The 6,000-nt window shown below is 43.5% G+C and overlaps 1 protein-coding gene across 1 annotated transcript in view; it reads right to left on the reverse strand.

Moving 5' to 3' along the window:
- The window catches only part of LOC123499703 (diacylglycerol kinase beta-like), a 69,843-nt gene extending 67,246 nt beyond the window's left edge, over positions 1-2,597 (reverse strand). Inside the window, exons 1-2 of the mRNA XM_045248104.1 lie at positions 2,269-2,597; positions 1,921-2,080 (exon numbers count right to left, since the gene is read on the reverse strand). The gene's annotated coding sequence lies outside the window, so the exon portion shown is untranslated. The remainder of the gene's footprint in view (positions 1-1,920; positions 2,081-2,268) is intronic.
- Between the last annotated feature and the right edge of the window lie 3,403 nt (positions 2,598-6,000).

The raw sequence follows: 6,000 nt of genomic DNA on the forward strand, positions 1-6,000 counted from the left end.
TTCATTAACGTGAGCTGATTCAAGGGCTTTGGTCCCCCCGTGGATGTGTCGTGCCTTAAGCAACACCAAACAATGCTGTGTGACCTGTGGCTGTTTGGTCTTCAGCTGAGCAGCGCTGGAGACGTTCTGCAAACACACGGGGCGGGGCCGGAGTGCCGTCTAGAACACACACACACACACACAAAAGATGCCTGCTATCACTTCACACACAAGATAAGAGAGACAAATAGTGCGCAATCGAGAAGGCGTACATATAGTGTGTGTGTGTTTCACTGTTTGATCTGCTGCAGTCTCTGACGAGACAGCCAGACGTTACCCTACGGAACGAGCTCAGAGCTCAATATTTCCGATCTTCGGATAGGCCTGAGACCAGGCACACACCACACACCAGGACAACAAGGTCACAACTCCTCGATTTACATCCCGTACCTACTCACTGCTAGGTGAACAGGGGCTACACGTGAAAGGAGACACACCCAAATATCTCCACCCGGCCGGGGAATCGAACCCCGGTCCTCTGGCTTGTGAAGCCAGCGCTCTAACCACTGAGCTACCGTGTGTGTGTGTGTGTGTGTTGAGTATTGCTACACCAGTCAGTATACGTCACAGGTGGTGAATATCCAACAGTATACCCTCAACACAACGAAATAAACTACATCAAAAGTACATCTTCTATAAACCTTTCTATCTGCCCTCGGACAAAGGACACGCATTATTCATACAGACAATCTCACGTTCATCTATTATCACCTATATCAACCGTGCGTAAGGGAGATTTAGAAGCTAGCATGACGTATCTCTCTCTCTCTCTCTCTCTCTCTCTCTCTCTCTCTCTCTCTCTCGCTTTTCACAACGGAGGCAAGTTCTGAAGGAGAGGTGACCGACACGCCGCGCCGCCCTCCGTACATCCGCGTTGCTTGAGCTGCTATATAAAGAAAGATCCACGTAAATTTATCCCTCGCCTGCTAACCCCGTAACCTTAACCCCTGATTGTAAAATGCCAACCGTTTTCCTCTCGCTATCGTTCTTTCTTAAAACTGCCAACTCACTTTGATAGCCAGTGTATTTCTTTTCCTTTATACTAGTGATCGTGTATTGAGTTCGCGCATGTGTGTGTGTGTGTGTGTGTGTGTGTGTGTGTGTGTGTGTGTGTGTGTGTGTGTGTGTGTGTGTGTGTGTGTCGCACGAGATCCTGAGTTGCAGTAATGAAATATAATGATTCTTGAGTAGATGATGGTGATGACGATGAGATGAGGAGTAATAGCAAGGAGGAGGAGGAGGAGGAGGAGGGAACAGTAGGGAAAGGATGGACGAGGAGATGGGTGTGGTGATGTGATGTGGTGCAGAGATGCTACGGTACATGCGATGATGATGACAGTTGTGGTGATGCCGCCATGATGATGCAGTAATGATGATGGTGTTGATTATGATGATGATGGTGATGTAGATGATGATGATGATGATGATGAAGTTAATAATAATAATAATAATAATAATAATAATAATAATAATAATAATAATAATTATTATTATTATTATTATTATTATTATTATTATTATTATTATTATTATTATTAATGAGCACAGCGACATGTTATTTCCTCGTTTCGCTGGAAGTGCATGTGGGAAGCAATACCATACGGGCGGATGCAAGTATTTACCATCCGGGCCACACACACACACACACACACACACACACACGGACACTTTTCCCGCATCCACTTGTTTCACCTGCCGCATCTCCCTACAACCTCATCCGCTACCCTGAAACACTGCTACGCCATCCTTTCACTCCTGTCACGCGGTGGGTGACATGACACTGAATGACAACAAGTGTTTACCGCACGTCACAGTGGTCGCGGTAACACAGATTTGAGAAGTTGGTGGTGCGAGCGAGGGTCCGACGCCCACCTTCCTTACCTGTCTGTGGTGCTGTCGGAGGCCACGGTTGCTACTGTCTAAGGTCAAAATGGAGATGACTGTGATTTAGGATGAAGGACTCGTCACATGGTCCTGATGGCTGGGCCTGCTGCCACACGCCGCGCGCTCACCGCCACACCGCCCGGACGCCAGGCACATACTGGAGAGGAGAGAGACAGGCGCTAGTTAAACCCTCATCCACGCCCTTCGTGAAAAGCTGTTCCCATCCAAAGTGACGCTACTGTATATTCAAATTATGGAGAATAGAAAGCAGCATCTCTTACGACAGCATAATGTATGTATAACGTAGGAATACTTAAAACATAAAAGAAGCTGAACTGCACAAACTTGAGCGTGCGCGGTACAGTGAGGCTCGTGAGTGGAAGGGAGCAACGCCGCAAGCCTCCCTTGTCGCTCGATAATCGGCTTCCAAGGAATCAAATTCATATTCAACAAACTTCCATCAGAGTTAATAACTAAACACATTTCTAGCCACCAGTACACTGACACTCAAAACGTGGCAAACTACTCTTCTGGCCGTGACAAATCTACGAGGCCACACTGCCCCCACACTGAGGGGAACGTGCTCCCTATCCATGGGTGTCTCTCCTGACTGACTGTATCCACGACACCAAGCCAAGACATTCACAAAACGAAGGATCACTAAATATCTAGTCGGCAGGGTCACTCCTGTGAGGACGAGCCCCATCAGTCATCAGTCACGTCGCCATGACAACCTCCCTCGCTCCCCGCAGGCTGGCACGCAGCTTCACCATCCCATCCTTGCTCCCTCCAACACCACACTAATTGAAGTAAAGATGACAGATTTATTCGAGATCAATAATGCAGACACGTGAGCGTCTATAGTCTTACTATACCACAACAAATAATAACGAAAAGAAAGAAAAACTGCTCTAGGACACAAATGTCCCGAGGAGAGCTCATCCACGTGAAAACTGGGTCAACGATGACGTCACATAACAAGTGAGGTTGAGAATCCTCGGGAACGGAGGTTAGCTTGGGTAGTTATGCAAGACCCATGTGTGCTTCAGGACGTCAGGAGTGTCCACACTGGATGAGAAAAATACCCACGGGCAGTTCAGTATAGTGATGCTGCTTGCTGCTACTCCTCTTGTTGCTGTCGCTGCTGACTAGCATCACAGCAACGAGGTCTCTGTACTGTCAATACCGTGATATAGGTCATCCCTTCTTCCGCTTCCTCACCTCTACTCCCCCAGCCTCATAATCTGCCGCGGCCACTTCTTGGATCACACTTTGAAAACGTTTCCGAACTAATTAGCGGTCAAACTTGATTTTTTCACCGTCACTATCCATGTGTCTTGTACGTATAACATGCTGCCACGTCCTTGTCCAATAATCTACCGAGCCACACACACACACACACACACACACACACACATACCCAGGCCCTGTAAAAATTACAACTATAGGTGAATACACACACATCTGTACCAGAATGGGATGCATTCGTCTTGAGCTGTCTTCATTAAAATGCTGTTTTTAACACATGCTTGAGCAGCGCTTCAGACCGTGTTACTTTACCACAGAGTCGTGACACCTATTTGCTATAACTTTATTGCTGCTTGCATAGTATCCTGTGGTTCAGTGTTCGTGCATGTCTTTCCGACACAACCCACAACGGGCAACATCTTGGCGTAATCACCTCTACTCGCGCCGCTCTCTCTAATTACCATTACTGCATTGAGGCCAGTATCATTCTTCTCTGCCTTCTGTCGCGATTCACGTGTGGAACTTTATATAGGATTTCCAGGAGCACTCCAAGTAAGGGCAGGCAAGGTTTTGACTACGGCAACACACCGAGGGTCAAAAATGTTATCCGGCAGTCGGGAATGCCCACCTTAATACGGGTCAACTGCACCAAAGATAAATTGGGACGACTCCATGGTAATATTTCCTACAAAATCAGCAAATACTGTCCAGCGGTGATGAGGGAAAGCAATTCACATAGAGGAAGCGAATGCTGCGCATGAAATATTTGCAGCTGAAGCATAAGCTATTTTATGCACCAATCTATACTTATAAACCGTGTTGAGATCTGTCCTTAAAGAGAGATAGGCGTGACAAGCCTTGTCTCATTGTGGGGAGTGTGAATACAGAGGGACTACTCTGCCCTCTGGTGCCGTCCCTTTAACAATGAGTTCCTGAACATTTCTAAGGGCAAACTCTTTTATAAAGAAATAAAAAAACAAAATGTGGAAATTACAATTTTTTCACAAAGTTTACATGATTTTCGTCATAGTTTAGTAATGACTACATCATCCACGGGAAACTAAGTATATCAAAACCTAATTAGCTACTTTTGTAGTCCTTGAATACTGCCCTGCCGGGGGAGAAGAGAGCTAAGGGTTTAAGGGCACAGGCCGCGAAGCAAGTGACTACGCAGCGCCCTCCCACCGCGACATTCTTGCGGCAAAACTGAGGCGCAATGTGTGCACTGTGCAGCTTTGATTTCTAGTGTGTAACAATGAATTAAAAAAAAATGTAAATAAAAAAAAAAAAAAAAAAAAATCACCCTCATACAATATACCTTTAGAACAGCAAACCAATGCACACCATCTGACACATGAGTGAAAGGATTATAGCAACTGAATGGGCGAATCAAGCATACTCTTGTGCTCCTGAAACCTTCCAATGCCTACATACATGCAAAGAAGGATCCATAGGAGGCAGAAGCACACCAGAGGAAACATATTAATTGATGGGAAAGGAATTAAGTAATATGTGTGTACCAGTTGTTTTGTTTGATATGAATAAAAGTTGCCAATAAAAGTCTCAAGCTATGTACAAGTGTTAAACTACTACTACTACTACTACTACTACCACTACTACTACTACTACTACTACTACTACCACCACCACCACTACCACTACCACCACCACCACTACTGGTACCCGGGCAACATAAGGTGTGATTTGCATGTGATCCTATGTTCATTCTTCTGAACGTACTTAATTAGAGCTATCAATACCTGCCTGCTACATATGGTTCATTTTGTGTATTACATGTGAATAATGATGATGATGATGATGATGATGATGATTGTCCCTTTCTCTATCCTATGTTTTCCTGTTAAAGATTATGTGTTGCCCTGATTGTTTTCCATTGCATATGACTACCATATCATCATCCCTTGGTTTGCTCTTCACTTAGCAGTCCCAGCTTCAAGACACCTCTCTAAACTAGTTATTCCTCACTATCAAACCATTACACATCCAGTATCTTCAGGACCTCTTATTTATCATGTCTATGTATTAAGTTCTCTTCAGAAAGCCACACAAAAGTTAACATAATAATAACCAAATACTTCAATCCTCACTTCCACAAACATTCTTTTTTTCCACACAACAACCAAGGATGGGTAAGATGAATCTATTCCTCTTGAAATCTTCAAAGAGAGATACTGAAGGTGGTTTCAATAAGCTTACCTCTAGAAATTACAAATAACCAACTCTAAACACTTATTTACATATTACTGGAAAACTCTTCACGAGTTTCAACTGCTTACGCAAACGAGAAAACAATAACGGGCTTCAGTCAGATATGTTATGAATTAGCATTATACTTTTTTGCATATATAGAAATACAGATGAAATTTAGTAGGCAAGGCAAAATCCACCATTAAGATGACTGAAATGAATACCCTCTCAAATTATGTTATCTAGTGGGAGACTGGAGTTACTGATAAAGTTCTTGAAGATTTAACATTAAATGTAAACTTTGCCATCAGTTTGGCAAAACTGGCTTTTCAGTAAGGTATAAATTATTGACTACATTAACTCACCAACAATAAAAGTCGTTGTTACTCGATATATCTGAAGCTTCATCATACAACAGGATTATTAATGGAAACAATTACTTCTGGTATCATTACTCAATATAACACCAGTAGAATACCCTTACAGTTAATCTTACTGCTTAAACACAAGAGTATAACATTTAAAAGGGCAAACAAGAACAAGACCTCATATTTTCATGAAGTCAATCTAGGACTTAAGTGTAAATCAAACATGGATCTTGTTACTTCCAAAGAAATACTG

Source organism: Portunus trituberculatus, chromosome 50 (assembly GCF_017591435.1).
Source record: "Portunus trituberculatus isolate SZX2019 chromosome 50, ASM1759143v1, whole genome shotgun sequence".
Taxonomy (NCBI): domain Eukaryota; kingdom Metazoa; phylum Arthropoda; class Malacostraca; order Decapoda; family Portunidae; genus Portunus; species Portunus trituberculatus.